The 19512-nt window shown below is 44.3% G+C and overlaps 1 pseudogene; it reads right to left on the reverse strand.

Annotated features, from left to right (window-relative positions):
• Window positions 1-2787: 2787 nt before the first annotated feature.
• Window positions 2788-3793, reverse strand: LOC116894694 (annotated as a pseudogene).
• Window positions 3794-19512: the final 15719 nt, after the last annotated feature.

The raw sequence follows: 19512 nt of genomic DNA on the forward strand, positions 1-19512 counted from the left end.
TAGAGAGGCAAAGATTAAAACAGAGGCAGAAGGAACACCCATTCAAAGCCTGCCCCACATGTGGCTCATACATATACAGCCACCCAATTAGACAAGATGGATGAAGCAAAGAAGTGCAGACCGACAGGAGCCGGATGTAGATCGCTCCTGAGAGACACAGCCAGAATACAGCAAATACAGAGGCGAATGTCAGCAGCAAACCACTGAACTGAGAATAGGACCCCCATTGAAGGAATCAGAGAAAGGACTAGAAGAGCTTGTAGGGGCTCGAGACCCCATATGAACAATGCCAAGCAACCAGAGCTTCCAGGGACTAAGCCACTACCCAAAGACTACATGGACTGACCCTGGTCTCCAACTGCATAGGTAGCAATGAATAGCCTAGTAAGGGCACTAGTGGAAGGGGAAGCCCTTGGTCCTGCCAAGACTGAACCCCCAGTGAATGGGATTGTTGGGGGGAGGGTGGTAATGGGGGGAGGATGGGGAGGGGAACAGCCATATAGAAGGGGAGGGGGAAGGGTTAGGGGGATGTTGGCCCGGAAACCGGGAAAGGTAATAGCAATTTAAATGTAAATAAGAAATACCCAATTTAATAAAGATGGAGAAAAAAAGATAGATTAGTAAAAAGTATCCTTCCAAATTTTCTTGTGTTTTGTATGGTTCTCTGTGGAGTAATATTTAGGTTCACAATGGTAGCATTATGGATCACAGTGGCACATCCCAATGCTTGGAAGCTGAGTTTAAGGCCAGCCTGGGTAATGCAATGGAACCTCATCTCGGCTGGGATGTACACATCGTTGGTAGTGGAGTGGGTGTCTGCACACTGTTCCTCAAACCGGTGGGCCATAACCCCTTCGGGAGTCTGACTACTTTCTCACAAGAGTCACATATCAGACATCCTGCACATCAAATATTTATATTACAATTCACAACAGTAATAAAATTACAGTTATGAAATAGTTAGGAAATAATTTTATGGTTGGGGGTGGGTCACCACAACATAAGGAACTGTGTTAAGAGGCCACACCATTAGGAAGTTTGAGAACTGCTGCTCTGGTATCGGTGAAGCCCTGTGTTTGAAATCCGTCACCAGCAAGGATTAGATAAATAAATACATATGTACATACAAAGAAAGAAGAAAATCAAAAGAGGAAAGAAAAAAGGGAAGGAGGTGGGGGAGGGAGGGAACGCGGAGGAGGAACGAATATCGGCCTCGACCTGCGTCTTCACTTCTCAGATGCCAGGAGCTTTCTGACTTCTCCCTCGATCAAGACAAGACCTAACTTGGCTTCGTTGTCAGAAATCCTGGCATCATGGGAAGGTGGGACTCTGGCCCTGGTCCAGTAAACTCTCACAGTAATATTCTTTCAGCTTCATTCTGGCTTAACCTGATAACCAGGAAGAAAAGAACTGCTTAGCAGCATGTCCGCTCACTAGCTAGGGAGCTTCATGTGTGGAGAATGCAAAATCCCATCACCCATTGCGAGGATGGATGTCATATCGTACAAAGACTAATCTTGTCCAACGGATGCTCTTTTAAAATGCCCAAATCTACTTGAGAACCAACCTGGTAAGAAAGCCATGGCCACAGAGACATTTCAGTTCCATCAATGTGCTTGTCACACACGACGTCGACGAAGAAAATAACGTGATGGGGGCAGGTGGCTGTTAAGAGCGTGCTCAGTCTTGATCATAGGAAGACATTGGCAAAAATGAAAACTTTCCTAAAAGTCCACACAACCGTGTTTTTAAGACTCTGTGGCATGAACGCAAGGAGACAAGCTGTCAGCTTGCCTGAAAAATTAGTGAGTGTTATTAAATCTTTCCTTTGCTCTGGCTGCAATCGTGATTGTTTTATACCGAGGCTATACATTTTGAACTGCCACATTCTTAAATTTAAGCGGACAGAACAAATTTTTAAAATTGGAATTATACCGTTCCCATGTTTCAAGTACTATATTTAGTTTATATAACAGTAGGAAGCGAGGGCCAATTCTTAAATGCACCTTCAGAAATTATAGTCCACCTCCTCGCTTTCCCTGGATTCTTCTTACTTTCTTGCCCCAGCTACTTTCATTATTTGTGAGGACAGCTTATGAATGATATGGTTTTACTTATATAAACTATTATCCAGGTTAACTAGACTAAAACTGAAGCCAATGGCTACTATTTACATGTTCTTTTGTAATTTGTTAACATGCTTTGGTTGTGTGCATTTCCATAGGAGAAACTTCCTTTGAAACCTAATTAAATAATACTGAGGAAGGAACATTTGGAATGTTTCGTTAAGTCCTGCCCTTAAGAAACCAGATTTTATTACTCTATCTAGTGGTTGACTGAGAGTACACATGTAATCCTAGCATTCAGGAAGTTGAAGCAGAAGAGCTGAATATCTTGGCCAACCCAGTCTATACAGTGAATTTTAGGCCATCCTGTCTTAAAAGTTAAATTTCATTTTAAAAAACATAACCAACACCTCTGTCTCAGTCACTGTTCTACTGCTGTGAAGAGATACCAAGACACAGAAACTCTTTTCTTTTCTTTTTTTTTTTTTTTTTTCCTTTTTTTTTTTTTTTTTTTGGGGGGAGGGGGTGCAGCGAACTTTATTGATGGTATTCAAGAGAGAAGGGAGGGCTCCCTAGGCCCCTCCTGTTATTATGGGGCCTGGGATGGAATTGTGAGGGAGATGCTCAGTGTTGGGGGCTGAGTTGGGATGGGGACTCCTCAGCAACTGAGGGCCTCTCTCTTGCTCTCAGATCCTTGCTGGGCTGGGTGGTCCAGGGTTTCTTACTCCTTGGAGGGCATGTAGGCCATGAGGTCCACCACCCTGTTGCTGTAGCCGCATTCATTGTCATAGCAGGAAATGAGCTTTACAAAGTTGTCATTGAGAGCAATGCCAGCCCCAGCATCAAAGGTGGAAGAGTGGGAGTTGCTGTTGAAGTCGCAGGAGACAACCTGGTCCTCAGTGTAGCCCAGGATGCCCTTTAGTGGGCCCTCAGACGCCTGCTTCACCACCTTCTTGATGTCATCATACTTGGCAGGTTTCTCCAGGCGGCATGTCAGATCCACAATGGATACATTGGGGGTAGGAACATGGAAGGCCATGCCAGTGAGTTTCCCGTTAAGCTCTGGGATGACCTTGCCCACAGCCTTGGCAGCACCAGTGGATGCAGGGATGATGTTCTGGGCTGCCCCACGGCCATCACGCCACAGCTTTCTAGAGGGGCCATCCACAGTCTCTGAGTGGCAGCGATGGCATGGACTGTGGTCATGAGCCCTCCCATGATGCCAAAGTTGTCATGGATGACCTTGGCAGGGGGGCTAAGCAGTGGGTGGTGCAGGATGCATTGCTGACAATATTGAGTGAGTTGTCATATTTCTTGTGGTTCACACCCATCACAAACATGGGGGCATCGGCTGAAGGGGCGGAGATGATGACCCTTTTGGCCCCACCCTTCAGGTGAGCCCCAGCCTTCTCCATGGTGGTGAAGACACCAGTAGACTCCATGACATACTCAGCACCAGTGTCACCCCATTTGATGTTAGCGGGATCTCCCTCCTGGAAGATGGTGATGGGTTTCCCGTTGATGACAAGCTTCCCATTCTCAGCCTTGACTGTGCTGTTGAACTTGCCATGGGTAGAGTCATACTGGAACATGTAGACCATGTAGTTGAGATCAACGAAGGGGTCGTTGATGGCAACAATGTGCACTTTGCCAGACACAGAGCAGAAGGCAGCCCTGGTAACCAGGCACCCAATACAGCCAAATCCGTTCACACCAACCTTCACCATCTTGTCTATGAGACGAGGCTGGCACTGCATGAGAAGATGTGGCTGTCTCTGGAACAGGGAGGAGCAGAGTGCCAACACAGCAACTCTTATGAAGGAAAGCATTTAACAGGGAGCTTGCTGACAGTTTCAGAAGTTTAGTTCATTATCATGAAGGAGAGCATGGGAGCATTGAGGAAGGCACTGGTGCAGTAGCTGAGAGCTATATTCTGATCTGGAGATAGACACACAGAGAGAGAGACACACACACACACACACACACACACACACACACACAGAGAGAGAGAGAGAGAGAGAGAGAGAGAGAGAGAGAGAGAGAGAGCCTCAAAGCCCACCCCAATGACACACCTCCAACAAGGCCACACCTCATAATCCTTCTAATCCTTTCAAACAGTCCCACTCCGTAATAACCGATCATTCAAATATATGAGCCTATAGGGACCATTCTCATTCAAACAACCACACTCCATCCCTGGCCCTCGTAGTCTTATAGCCATAACATAATGAAAAGCAATGCATTCGGTTCAACTTCAAAAGTTCCATACTCTATCACAATCTCAACACTGTCTAAAAGTCCGAGGTCTCTTTTGAGATTTGAGACAATCTCTTGGTTTTAATCCCTTGAAACTAAAACTAAAAAGACAGATCACATACTTACAACGTTCAATGGCAAAACATATCCATTACCATTACAAAGGGGAAGGAAGGCTCACAGTAAAGAAATACTGGACCAAATCGAGACCTAACACCAGCAGAGCAAACTCTAAATTCTACATCTCCGTGTCTGATGTCAAAGGGCTTCTCATCAGATCTCCAACTCCTTTCAGTTTTGCTCACTGCAACACTCTTCTCTTTCCTGAACTGGTTCCACACTGTTAGAAGCTCTCCTTGGCAGGAATCCCATGGCTCTGGTATCTCTAACATGTTGGGGTCTCCAAGGCAACCCAGGCTTCATCTTCATAGTATTATGCAATGGTCTCTCTGGGCCTCCGTGCAAGGACACCTCTGACACATGCCTGGTCTTGGAGGTTTTCCTTAGCCACAGAGAAAGATTCCACAGCCCCTGTATTGTATCCTTGACTCTAAATACAGAACCACAAGGCCAAATCTTCCAAGTTCTGCCACTTGATGGAACTAGAGTTTGATCCCCTCTGCTTTCTAATAACCACAGCAGTTGGTACTGAAAACACAGCAGGCTGTCTTGAAATCTCCAATGCTAAGTGGAAATGCCAAAGCCGTTAATCCAACAACTCCTCCATTTAGCCTTGGGATTTTTAGGACAAGGGCATAAGGCAGCCATGTTCTTTCCCAAAATACCACAAGAACAGTCTCTAGGTCACTGACTGATATTCTTCCCCTCTGAAACTTCTTGTCATAATTTACAGTCCTCTAAGCATCAATGTCTTCCACACTCCTTAATGACCCATTAAGGCCTACAAAGGTGTTAAATTGCTTTCCTAATCCGAAGTCCCAAAGTCCACATTCTGTCAACATGCCGCGTAGCCTGGCAACATCCAAACTCTTGTATTGATACCCAACTTGGTACCCTTCGCACCAACTCCTGTCCTAGTCACTGTTCTATTGCTGTGAGGAGACACCATGGCCAAGACAACTCTTATTTAACTGACAAAAGCTTGTAATCGGGGGGGCTTAGAGTTTCAGAGGGTTAGTTGTTTAGTTGTTTAGTCCATCTTGATAGAGGGGAACATGGCGGCAGGCACTGGAGCAGTAGCTGAGAGCTGTATCCTGATCTATAGACACAGGGAAGGATGGACGGAGGGAGGGAAGGAGGGGCGGGGGAGACAGAGATAGAGACAAAGCCATAGACAGACAGAAAGAGACAGAGACAGAGAGACAGAGAGAAAGAGAGAAAGAGAGACAGAGACAGAGACAGAGAGACAGAGACAGAGAAGGGAAAAAGAGAGAGACTGGGTCTGGCTGGCGTGGGCATTTGAAACCTCAAAACCCACCAGTGACTTACTCCAGCAAGTCCACACCTCCTAATCCTTATAATTCAAACATCCCAAACATTTAAACAGAGGAGTCTGTGGGGGCCATTCTTATTCAAATATATATATATATATATATATATATATATATATATATATATATATATATATATATATATATATCCTCTAAAGCAGGCAAGCATAAGAGATAGTTCAGTTTGGCTATTTTGTTTTGTTTATGCACACACACACACACACAAACACACACACACACACACACACACACACCTTACACTTGGCAGTCTGCACAGGTTCCCCAAACAATGCACCTACCAACCCCTACCAACCTTAGACTCTTAACACCCACACTGGCATCGGGTTTCGTATGTTTCCATTTCTGAAGAACAGTATAAGTTTCCCCTACCCTAATAAGAAACAAAATTGAAAAGTTTCTAGTTAAGTATATTTCCATTGTATGCTTTAGGAAGACCAGAAGGGCTAATCCAGTCTGAACTGGTTTGGGGTGCACATGCAGCGAAGTGAAACTGCATCCTCTAGTAAAACTTTAGGGAGAACCCCTACTTAGCATCTTATGCTTATTCATAGAATTGGTTGTGCATATCATTAAAATCAGATGCATTGTGGGAAGGGAAATGTACAGTAGAAAAAAAATGAATAAACAATTAGTCCATTAACCATAACAGAGGTTGACCCAGACTATTTTATTCCCTTAGTAACCATCCCTCCTTTTGAACCTTATAAATAGAAGAGCTGAACAATACTTGGGACTTTTAAATACTGGTCCTCTTGTTGCACACTTTCAGCCTTCACAGTGTATCTATCAGCAATCCATTCCTTTGCTGTGAGTACTTTGTTTCTTTTGCAAAGCCTTGTGAACCCTTGTTTTCAACTCTTTGGACCAGAGGCCAAGAACCTGGAAAAACCTACCTCAGACTGGCCTACACACCAGTAACATCCCCCTACATTAGAAAGCACACAGGGCCAAACAAAGGACTATCCCGTTATCTGACAGATTGCTTAGTGACTTTTATTGTTCCTGAAACCTGAGTTACATAGAATAAATTAGCAACTTTACTCGTAACATGCAATCGTCTATCAATTTATATTTTTTCTTTCAAACTTGCATTTGAGTAAGATATAGAAGTAGAATTATTTTTCCTTTTTTCTTTAGTATACCAGGAGACAAATAACATAGCAACTTAGTTTAAAGATTAAAGTTGGCTTTATTTTGGTTTCTAGTGATGTGTGTTCTTGGAGCATGAACAGCTCTTACTGGGCTTAACTTGAGGAGCTGGGTCACCAAAGACACCAAGTCAATGGCTTTCAAATTCATTGTCTCGCCACAAACAAGGGGATGGGTAAAAGGAGAAGGCAGAGCAAGGGTAGGTTTGTTAAGAAAACTAAGAACTGAGCACTCAATGGTGGGAGGGCTTCCGATGGAATGTCATTGTGCTGCCCGGATCAGGAGGTGACTGCAGCCGTTTGGAGACTTCAGTCATCTCTACTGGGATTGGTCATGTGTGATGGCAAGTTGACCCAGGAGTACTTTTTCTAGCTGCAGACACTTAGAATAATACTTTCGCTATTTCCATATAACAACGCCCAGTGCTATTTCTGTACACTTTGCTCAATGCCCATCCCGGGGGGATTTGAGAGCAGGAAATGTCTTGATTTTTATTTGCTGCCATATTTCTAATGCCTTCCACATAAAGCCAAGGCCCTAGGAGGTGCCCGTAAGCACTTTCTAGTTGAATACATTGAAATGAAGATAGGAATATGAGAGCACCTGATGTGGTGATGGAACTTGGCTGTGCACTGTGTGAAGTCCATAGGCATTTTCGGGACGCACCCCAAGTCGCCCTTTGTGATGCTGGGATGGAGATTGTGAAGCACTTTGCTCCTTTACTATCTGATTCCTGATAAAGCTCAATTAATAGAAGATGCTAGAAGGATATAAGAAGACTAGGGTTGAAAAAAATGATGCTTTCTTTTTCCTTCCTTCCTTCCTTGACAAGGTCACACTACATACCCCTGGTTGGCCTGGAACTCACTATGTAAACTCACAGAATTCCGTCTGTCTTTGCCTCCTGGGCCCTGAGTTTGAAGGCAAACAATGAAAGACCCCACCAAGCTCTTGCTTACTTTTCTATGTCCACCAAATCCTCAGCCTAGAAGACAGGATTTTTTTTTCCTACCTTTCCAAACCCTCCTGGAACTAGTTTCATGGTGGCTCCACATTGGCTCTATGAGAGCTCACTCAGGAAAACAAGGGTGTCCATCTTTGAAAACTATTAGTATAGTAGATAAGAAACTCATCAAATATTAGAGACTGGGGTGAAAGTGTGCTAGCTTGGAGAGGCAGAGAAAGAAACCCAGTTGACTTTCTGCCTCTACCTACATCCCAGAAAGAAAAAGCTTCTTCTCCATGCTGACTTAAATACCCTTCGACTCAAAGATCCTCCTTTCTCTTTCCTGGGTTTTCTTGTATTCACTCCCTGTCAACTGGTTGCTTGCTCTGCCTCTTAACCTAGAGTTGACTTCATTTAGGTCTTGTTTACAGAAAGCTCTTGGGCTTAAATGTGTATGTTAGGGCTATGCCACACCACAGCAAGAAACACTTTTCCAGTTCCCAATCCAGGGTTCACAAGGTGATCAAATAGTCTGCAACCGGAAACCAACACCCAAAAGCTGGACTGGTCAAAACCTTGAAGCCTAGCACGGTTGGGGCTCAGTCTCAGAGGAGAGGCCCTGCCTAGCTGGTACAGGTCCCTGGAGCTCAAGGGCACTGGAAAGCATGGGACTGGAGCTCAGACATAAGAAGCGCTGCCTCCCTGGTGGGTACTCGCATGCTGAGCTCAGCTTCTTTGACTGTGTTTACTGCTGTGACTCAAACAGCTAAAACAAACAAACAAACAACATGTTTACCGAGCTTGTGAGATGACAAAGAAAATCCATGTTCATCCGTGGATACAGTCATTGTTGTAATGATTTACTTCCTGGTCTGCCAGAGTCCTTCCTCTCTCCTTTCCTCCTTCTCTCTTTACTTTCCTCCCCAACCCCTTCCTTGCACTTCTCTCCAGTCCCCCGCCCCCTCCTTTCCCCTCTCCTTCTCTGCCTTGGTCTCTGTCTCTCTGTGTCTCTCTATTTCCCTCCCCAAACCCCACATGCTCAAAACAGAGGATATGAACCACCAAGTACCAACCCAGAAAGAATGAAAAGGGGAAAAAAAACCCTGATATTTAATTGTTAGCCTAAGAAAAGAAACTCTAAACAGTGCTAAGACACCGTTTCCATATGGATTGTTATAGAGTTCAGAGTGTTGGGGGCATCTCTTAGGTCTCCTAAGTCCAGGTGGATCATAAATTGTACAATAGATTACCCTTGCTATCACAGAGATACAGAAATTGTCACCACACTGTGGTGAAAGTTCCCACCCAGTGAGATAAAGCCAGTGTGTCAGGGTTAAAGGCATAGCTTAGAAAACATGTTTTTACACAAATATTAGATCCTTCCCTCATTGTTGTTGTGTGTGTGTGTGTGTGTGTGTGTGTGTGTTGTTGTTGTTGTTGTTGTTGTTGTACTAGGGCCTTGTTCTTGTGCATGTAAAGCAGGCACTTTAATACTTCTCCATTTCTCTAGCCCTACCCTAGAGGTTAGTTTTTGATTTCATGAGGTTACTCATTAACTAGCTATTGATATTTTCTGATTAAAATACAAACCCTCGCGTGTGATCCTGAAACATGTGTATGTACTCATGGATAACACAATGGTACATAACCCCCGACTGAAAAGAAGAATTGGTTTGTTTAAACTGTGTGCCGATTTAACCAGGCATTGCTGGCTGTGTGACATGTGGAAAACACAAGTCACAAATATTGAAAGTAATTTAATGTGATGGTGATGTTTATATTCACAGAATCCCTTTACGATCATTCTCCCACTTGACCTCTTGAGTATAGAACTAAAAGTCAGCAATTCAACTTGTGTTTCGTTACTTAAAAAAAAAAAAAAAAAGAGGTGTCTAAAAAAAAGAAGAGAAATCGGGTCACCAGATTCTATCCACAAATTTCACTTGAAACCTTTTACCTTAAATTAGATTAAATACCACTTTATGGATACTCCTCATAGTTAGAGTCTTTAGCAGTTTCATTGATACTAAAGAACACTAGTTGTCTAATCATGATGCACACAAATGATGTCGAATGCAGAGGAGTGTTTTTAAAGGCCTTGAAAACCACCACTGCATATGCTGCAGGCGCCCTGCAGTACGGTAGTACAGCCTTGCAACTCTGATTCACAGTAGCCATGTTTTATATCAAAATATTATGTATATCTTAAGTGCCCCATCTGTTCAATGTTTCTGTCTGTTTAATTATTTACACGGTAAGTATAATGTAAGCATGGCACGTCTGCTATGAACAGCAGTGTTTTCTATGGAGAAGAGTTTGTAAGCTTTGCGACATGGTAAGGGAGGCTGGTGGCTTTGTTTGTTTGGTGCGTTTCTTGAGATAGGGTTCCTCCGTGTAGCCCTGGCTGTCCCTGAACTGTAGACCAGGCTGTCCTCAAACTCAGATCAGCCTGTCCTGCCTCGGCCTCCTGAGTGGTAGGACTAAAGATGTGTGCTGCCACTCCCTGGCTATATTTATTTATTTAAGCTGTTATTTTTAAATTGGAAAACAATGTTTGCAAAAACTAGAAAGAAGAAATACTGAGTTTTACATGAAAAAATACTCTGGGAGTTGAAAGTGTGGCACAGGGACATGGACACACACACAGAGACAGAGAAAGAGACAGAGAGAGACAGAGACAGAGACAGAGAGAGAGAGAGAGAGACAGAGAGAGACAGAGAGAGACAGAGACAGAGAGAGACAGAGACAGAGAGAGACAGAGACAGAGAGAGACAGAGACAGAGAGAGACAGAGACAGAGACAGAGACAGAGACAGAGAAAGAGAGGGAGAGAGAGAGGGAGAGAGAGAGAGGAGAGAGAGAGAGAGAGAGTCATTCAGCAATGGTAGAACTGCAAGGCCCTGGGTTCGGTCCCCAGCTCAAAAAAAAAAAAAAAAAAAAAAAAAAAGCAATGGTAGAACTGTACAAGGAACTTAGGGAAGCCCTGCTCAGTAATTAGCTGACCAGTGGGCTAAGCAACTAAGACAGGTATAACAAGAATTTTCAGACTTTACAGAATGACCTGGGAAACTTATTAAGCAAGCCGACTTCAGCCACAGCAAGACACCCTGAGCAAGGGGAGAATGTGATTTCTGGAGCTCTTATGTTATAATATTTTTAACAACTGATTTTAAACAGCAGAGCCAAAAGTACCAGGGACACAAAGAAATGATGCTTGGCCACTGTTACAGACAACGACAGCCAGTAGACGTTGCCCTTGAGGAAAAACAGAATTTAAACGTCCATTAAGAACAAATCAAAACTCAAGGCCGGGGAGATGCCTCAGCAGTTAAGAGCACCGGCTGCTCTTCTAGGAGATCTTAGTTTAATTCCTTTCATCCACATAACAGCCCACGACCATCTGTAACTCAAGTTTCAGAAATTCTGACGTCCTCTTCTGGCCTCCAAAGGCACCAGGTGCACCTGCAGTAACATTGACACACATGCAGGTGAAATACCCATAGAAATAAAACAATTTAAAAAAAGAACCTTCAAATCAGCTATAGTGCCAGTACACAACGAGCTGAGAAACATCCTGGCTAAAGAGTAAGCAAGGTATAAGGGTGGGTGCCTGCAGTTCTAGCTTCCTGGGTCAGGAAGAGTGCTTGATCCCTGAGTTAAAGCTCACCCGGGGCAACAGAGAGACGAGTGATTTCTTTAAAAATAAATAAATAAATACATAGAATGGTATAGCATAGCGTTGTATCGCATAGCACAGCACAGCATAGCATAACACGAAGGGGGGAAATACAAGAATAGTATGCCATCGATTTCTAGCTGACCCAGGCTAGCCTCAAAATCATGATTTCCCTCCTACCCTAGCCTCCAAAGTTCTAGGAGTAGAGGTTGTACCACCACATAGAGATTAAAGTGGGTTCAGGGTGATCTAAATATACGGCACAGCGGTTCATACCTACACCAGTTGCTCAAGGGATGAGATAGAAAGACTTCCTGAGTCCATACGTTTAGGGCCAGATTGGGTATCACGTGTCTCCAGATAAAAACAAGCAAGCAGATAAACAAGCAAGAACCACAGAACCCTATGTAGAAGCCCTAACCTCTAAAGATGAAAAGGACAACAATGAGATCTTCACCGTATGCACGGACAGCAAATTTAAAGAGGCAGAAGAGAGAACTTACTAACTTGGGACTATGGAACTGAGGAGCAGAAATTTTATAAAGGGCCATCGACCAAGAGGCAGGGGCATGTAGGCCACTGTAAGTTCAAGGACGGCCTGGCCTACATAATGAGTTCCTGGACAGCCAGAGTGAAACCTGTTTCACACATTCACATACTTCCTGTCACAGATGAAAGGGGAACAAGGATAGAGATGGTGGGAGGGAGGATGAAAGATGAAAGGAAGGGAGGGGGGAGGGAGGGGGAAGGAAGAAGAAGAAAGGAAGAAGAAAGACAGGAGAAGGAAAATGAAAGGAGGAAGGAGGAAGGAAGGAAGGAAGGAGAGAGGAAAAGGAGAAAGAAGGAAAGGAGAAAAGGGGAAGAAGGGCTGGAGAGATGGCTCAGAGGTTTAGAGCACGGACTGCTCTTCCAGAGGTCCTGAGTTCAATTCCCAGCAACCACAGGGTGGCTCACAACCATCTGTAATAAGATCTGATGCCCTCTTCTGGTGTGTCTGAAGACAGCTACAGTGTACTCATATAAATTAAATAAAATAAATCTTCAGAAAGAAGGAAGAAGGGAGGAAGAAGGGAAGAGGAAGAGAGAAAGAAGGAGGAAGGAAGAAGGAAAAGGGAGGAAAAGGAAGGAAGAAGGGAGAGAGGAAGAAGGAAGGTCCTGACCAACTTATAGGGCATCAATGATAACAATAAACATGTACTGATGGACTTCTGACAAGGCTTATGGCCACTAAGAATGTATAACAAGAATGTCACAACGGAAGAGTGTTACAGGTGGGTGAACTAGGAACTGTTCCCTAACAAACTCATTGTGTTGACTTTGTCCCCTACCGATGGTGCTGCTTTGGGAGGTCCTGGACGTGTTAGGAATTGGGTCCTGGCTGGAGGAAACGGGACACAGGCGGTGTCTTCTTACAGGCTGTCTCTGGTCAAGAGCCTGTTTATTTCTCTCTCTGCCTGGTGCCTGCTGGGAGGGAACGGCTTCCTCCACAGGTTCCAGCCTCCAGGGTGTTCTCCCTCAATGTGGACTCCAAATCAACAGAGCCAAGGACTGAAGACTGAAATTTCTGAATACATGAGCCATAAGTAAATACCACAGTAAAGTAAATCCTTACCCCTTAAGTTCTTTCTCTCAGGCGTTTGCTCACAACTAAACAAAGTGACAAATACAGAGAAGGAAGAGTCTCATTGGAGCAAACTATTTGTATACTATTTAAATTAAGTCACTAGGTTGTTTTAAATTTGCATTTTTAAAGAAATGTTTTAAATAAATAATAGAAGTAGATTATATTTTTTATAATCCTTAGGAAAATCAGTAAGAAGTGTAGCTCATGGAGCTGGAGAGATTACTCCAAGGTTAAGACCACACACTGTCAGGGAAGTACATCTCTTGGCCCTAATTATATACAAATGTTTTGGATTTTTTTCCCCAAAATGGGGTCTCACCATATAGACCTGGCTATCCTGGAACTCGCTTTGTAGCCTTGACTGGCCTGGAACTCACTATGTAGCCCAGGCTAGCCCTCAGACCTGGTTGTCCCAGAGACGACAGAGTCTGCAAGTAGACCCACGTGATGGTATGAGACCATCGGCCAATAGCTGGGTAGAAGAGACATAGGCAGGTTTTGGGGTTCCCAGGCCTGGCGGGGAAAGGGGACAGGTATCATGAGAGAGCCACAAGGGAGAGAAGAAGGTGAAGGGAGGAAGGAGACGCCATGGGTTAGGTGAGTCATGAGAACGTGGCCCTGAGGGCTGGTCAACTGGAGTTAAGAGCAGCTCAGGTGAAACACAGTAAGTAGTAACTCAGGGTTATCGATAGGAAAGTAGGTATCTGCCCAGTTCTTTTGCTGCTAAAGGCTTATTGTAAGTATAAAGGTGGTGTGTGTGTGTGTGTGTGTGTGTGTGTGTGTGTGTGTGTGTGTGTGTGTGTTACAGACCATAGGACAGTTTCTGCTATTGTGCTTATACAGTCTGAATTATAAGGTCCCGCAGGTTACCGTAGTTGTGGGAGATTCTGCTTAAATATCCCAGGAGCAAGAACTTATCAAGGATAACTTCCACTTGAATACACCAGGCAACCTAAAGAGGGGTCCAAGCAGGAGTTCTGGATTCCTCTGACTTGAAACTTCCATAATAATCAGTCCTTAGTGTCCCATAAACGAAGACCATTCTTGTATCAGAAATCCACTTGTGTGGAACGTCTTTGATTTTCTGTTGCAACTGTACATCTATAAGAGAGCAGGAAGTAAAATCTACGTCATAAGCCTGAAGAGGACGCAGGAAGCCTTCGCTGTCCATACATCAGCATACGGGAATCCTGGCCAGCAACCTGTACCGAACTTGACTGCTGTGGTCAGAGCCATTCCTACTGCCTGCGCTCACTCCTGAGGCATCCTGGGTAATGTTCCCGGAACTATAACTTCTGGTGGTGACTGACGATCTTTCATGTGGTGTCTTATGACAAACAACTTAACCAGCGTTCTGTGCAACAGCCTCCTCCACACTCCATGTCCATCGGCATCCCCAGTAACAGCAAGGGAGCGCCCTCCTCAGGTTTGAGCCGGTGGATGCTGGTCTGGGAAGTTCTGCACATTCGTGGCCCCATGTCCTGTGAGCACGCGGGGAAGTCATACCTGATCTGTAAAGATCTTGAACAGTTTAGAAAAGAAGAGCGGGCTGTACCAAAGAGGAATGTCAGGGCGACTGGACTCCTCTACGCTGAGCGCCCTTGTCCCTGAGCTCACAGCCTGGTCCGAAAGCAGATAGGAACTATCTTTGCCTGTTCAGTATCTCCCTAATGACTTGGTGTCCAGCTTGCTACCAGAGATTGTCGGTAGCTTCCAGTGTTAAGCTATTTGGCAAAATGAAGATAAGACTAGTAGAAAACAAATACCAGTTTCTTAAAAAATAAAATAAAATAAAGCCGGCTTTATATGTAAGCAATGCTTTTCATTTGTTTTGAGACAGTGTCTCACCATGAAGCCTTAATGATCTGGGACTCACTATGTCGACCAGCCTGGCTTTGAACTCACTGAGATCCACTTGCCTTTGCCTTCCAAACACAGTGCGACAATTAGATGCATGAGCAACCACGCCCAGTGTAAACCATGCATTTTAAAGAATAGCACTGCGGCTGGAGAGATGGCTCAGCGGTTAAGAGCCCTGACTGCTGTTCCAGAGGTCCTGAGTTCAATTCCCAGTAACCACATGGTGGCTCACAACCATCTGTAATGGGATCCAGTGCCCTCTTCTGGTGTGTCTGAAGACAGAGACAGTGTACTCACACACATGAAATAAATAAGGTAATCTTTTTTTTTTTTTAAATAGTACTTCTCTTTACTTATTTTTAGCCACGTTTGGAAGAAGACAAGGAAGCTTATTAATTTGTTGAAAATGGGAAATTAGTCTGAGATTTAGAAGAGTACTATAAAGTAGCCGTCCGTTACTTCCTATTCACAATGCTAGACGAAGACGAGAAAAAGAAGGAAAAAAAAAAAAACCCACAAAACCAAAAATAGGCACCTCCCTTAGGGCATCCTGAGAGGATTCAATCATGATAGGCAAATTAGCAGACTTATAAATGATATGTGGTCAATATAAGAGCACCTAACAGTGTAAGGAGGATTGTTATGTGGTTGGTCTTTTTGATCATGGTCATACCAAGGAATTTATGATGGCATGCTAAACAACTTTCTAGTCTGTGGACAAAAATCCCTAAAAGAAAAAAACTCCAAATGAGAAAAAGTTTATTTTAGTTTACTATTTAAATGGTTCCAGTCCTCCGTGGTTGCCTGGCCATGTGACAATTGGGCTTGTGACAGATCTTTTCCATGGCTCTGACTTCCGGAAACAAAGAAAAAGAAAAACAAAACAAAGAACAACCAACAACAACAACAAAAGCACCTGGATCCTAAGAGCGCCTTTGCTTAGTAGCTTCAGAGACAACTTTCCTTCCACTAAATCCACCCAGTGGATCCACAGGCTCGAGTCAAACCGGTAACATACAGACCCCTTGATGGCTACTCAAGATTATGCACAGGGCTTTGCTTTCTGTAAGGATGGCATAATCATGCAAATTTGGAATGGGAAATTCTTTTCGCTTGTTTGTTTGTGGTTAAGACAATGTCTCCTTACGTAGCACACAACCCTCCTCCCTACTAACCTGTGAAATTCTTTTCCCGTTGTGAAAGTCAGTGAAAAAGGAAGAGCGAGGGAGGTTGAGATGATTAGATAGCACAGCCGGAGGAGGAGTGAGGACAACCTTCCTCTTATCCTTTCCCAACCGAGAGATTTACTCCAGTGCGCCCCCTAGTGTGTGCCTTGAGCCTTTTTGCTTGAGGCCACTAGGATTTCCAACAACAGGTCCCTGAAGGTGTTTCCATAGCAGATTTCACAAAGGTACGTTTGTGTCCCGCAGTTTTTGCCTTGCCTCTTCCTTATCAGCACCTCTCCGAAGCACCTTTAACTAGTATTAGAGTAAGGTTTTATTGCTCAGAGCAAAATATGCTGACATTGCATTCAAAGACCTACATATATGTCCCTTGCATGTCTAATGCTCAAGGAAACCGGAAGAGGGCATCAAATCCCCTGAAACGGAAGCTAAAGATGTCCATGAGCATGTGAGTGCTGGGAACGGAACCTAAGTCCCCTGGAAGAGCCCCCAGTCCTCTTAGCCACTGAGCCATCCTCAAGTGCTACTACTTTAAGCCCGCTCCTGTGCCTGCGTTCTTTTTTCACTGAGAAAATTTTTCCGTTGACAACTGCAGAGCAAAGGGACAAGATGCAACACGAGTCGCAAGTACGCACGAACACAATATCCAGACGTGAAAGTCGACAGCGTCACAGCCCCGCGGCTTGCCAGTTTCTGGGCTTTTAAAGTAGAACCGTCCCTGCCCCCCCCCCTTAACTGGGCAAACCACAGCGACTTGCGTGGTTGCTGTGTAGCTACAGGCCTCCGCTCTCCCGTGTGTGATCTCACAGAGAGCTGGAGCTCTTCCAGCCAGCAGGTGCTAACGGTCCCTGGAAACCAGCTTTTAAGAGAGAACGTAGAGGGGTCAAAAAGACATCTCCGGCTGAAAACAGTTTTGAAATCTAAGAACCCTGCGTTCTCCAGATCACGGCTGTCAAAGCTCTTTGAGGATTCCAGTACGGAAGCAGATACGATTTACCTCCCCACCTTTTCCCCCTGAGCACCTACTGTGTGCCATGCAGGTGCTCTTAACCACTGAGCCTCTAACACCTCTGCCTGTGATCACTTTCTTAGAAAAGCGTTTCTGTCCTTCCCCAAGTCCATTCCTCCTTTTACCTACTCCACGCTCTCCTAGCCATGTCTCCTAACCAGCTAGAGTTTCCCTCACGTGGGTTCTTCTTCGGTGGCTCTCTGGCTTCCCTACTGAGCTGTAGCTGCCAGGAGTTGAAGGGCTGTACCTCCCTGCATCTCCCCTGACTTTACAGTTCCTGAAACACACTAAGGTATTATTCAGAACCCCGTTTTGTGTGCTGTCTTATGGGTTCTGGAGTTGTGTCTGAGCGGATCCAGCTTAGAGTCTGCTGAGATAACAACTAGATGTTAATTGAGTATAGAGTGTTCATTTATCCCTCTGGGAGGTATAAATTAGGGAGATAGTTCTGATTTATGTTCTGTTTCAAATTCCACGGAGTAAACACTTTCACCAAATCCAACTCACGCTATGAGCACCGTATCCTGAACCTGAACTAGAAGGAAATGCTCCCACAAGCTCTCATAGGCTGGACTGGCAGGCACTAGCATACTGTAGCTTTACACACACACACACACACACACACACACACACACACACACACAGAGAGAGAGAGAGAGAGAGAGAGAGAGAGAGAGAGAGAGAGAGAGAGAGAGAAACCCATGCACATAAAAAAGTAAATTTAAAAATAGAGTTTACTCCTGTTGTCTAGGCCTATAATTACCTAAAAGTTGGCTTGATAAATTTTTCTTAAAGGATTTATTCTAGGAATTTGTTTTCCTTTTCTGTTTGCTTGTGCTCTTTAGGGAACCCAGGATATCACACATGCCAGCTAAGTGTCCTACCTGAGTCGAAACCTAGCCTCCCCGCCCCCCAATCCAGCAGGAAGTCTCTGCCCTAGTCTCTGTTCCTGATATTCCACTAGAGGTTCAGTTCTTTGGTTGTTTTGAAACCATAGTAGTACTTTAAGGTCTCTATAAAAATTGGTATTCCTGATACAGATGAGGATGCTTGCAACTATCAGACTGAGCACAGGGACCCCAATGGAGGAGTTAGAGAAAGGACTGAAGGAGCTGAAGGGGTTTGCAACCCCATAGGAAGAGCAACAATAACAACCAACCAGACTCCCCAGAGCTCCCAGGGACTAAACCACTAACCAAAGAGTGGAGGGACCCATGGCTCCAGCTGCATATGTAGCAGAGGATGGCATTGTCTGGTATCAATAGGAGGAGAAGCCCTTGGTCCTGCGAAGGCTCGTTTCCCCAGTGTAGGGGAATGCCAGGGCATTGAGGTGGGAATGGGAAGGTGGGTGGAAAGAAGAGCATCCCCACAGAAGCAGGGGGAGGGGGAGTGGGAGAGGGGGTAACCAGGAAAGGGGATAACATTTGAAACATAAATACATAAAATATCCAATAAAAAATGAAAAAAAAAAAAACCCTGGCATTCCAGCACCATGTCTTTTAGTTTATTATCAGCCAATCCCTCTTTGGTGCCTGAGGAAAGGGCTGGTAGAAATGGGGCCCAAGAGGATGGAAGCAGATGTTTGGGAAGAGGACCTGGAATTTTGCATAAACCAGTTAAATAACTTGTTTTATTTATTTTATTTACCTATGTCCAACCTAAGCAACTAATTCATTTTTTTCCAGTGCCTAATATTTTCTTTTTAGACATGTGCTTGTACTATCCTTTAGGGAACACTTGGATTTATTGAGAAAATCAAAAGGGGCTAGAGAATAAGATATAAAGAATGGTTATCTTTAGCTGCAATTTCTACAATATTACTTTTAAAAGCCTTTTCTGTCTTAAGTAAAAATAAGAAGGCCCAGTTGTGTAAATGACTGTCATTGTTGGGGGCTCTGAAAACATTATAATATTGCTTACATCTACCTAAGCACAGGCATCTTCATATTGACAGATCTTTGGTGATTGAAGAGGGTTTGATATAGCTAATTATGACCAATATTAAACACAGCTAAGCCTCATCTGCAGGGTGGAGAGTGATACCCTGGAGGGTATGACTGAGAGAAAAGAAGCTCAGCTTGCAGGGCTGGCATTTGTGGCCCCAGGATGTACTCTGGGGGATTAAATGCAATGTGTCAACACACATTGAAGCCTCCTGTGCAGGTCTGACATGGGTAGTTAGTGGGGGGAAAGCCTTTCTTTAATTAACTGAAGACATAAGTGTATGAAAGAAGACCTCTGTGAAAGATCTTAAGGTTGAGAACCTCTTAC

Source organism: Rattus rattus, chromosome 2, assembly GCF_011064425.1.
Source record: "Rattus rattus isolate New Zealand chromosome 2, Rrattus_CSIRO_v1, whole genome shotgun sequence".
NCBI classification, from domain to species: domain Eukaryota; kingdom Metazoa; phylum Chordata; class Mammalia; order Rodentia; family Muridae; genus Rattus; species Rattus rattus.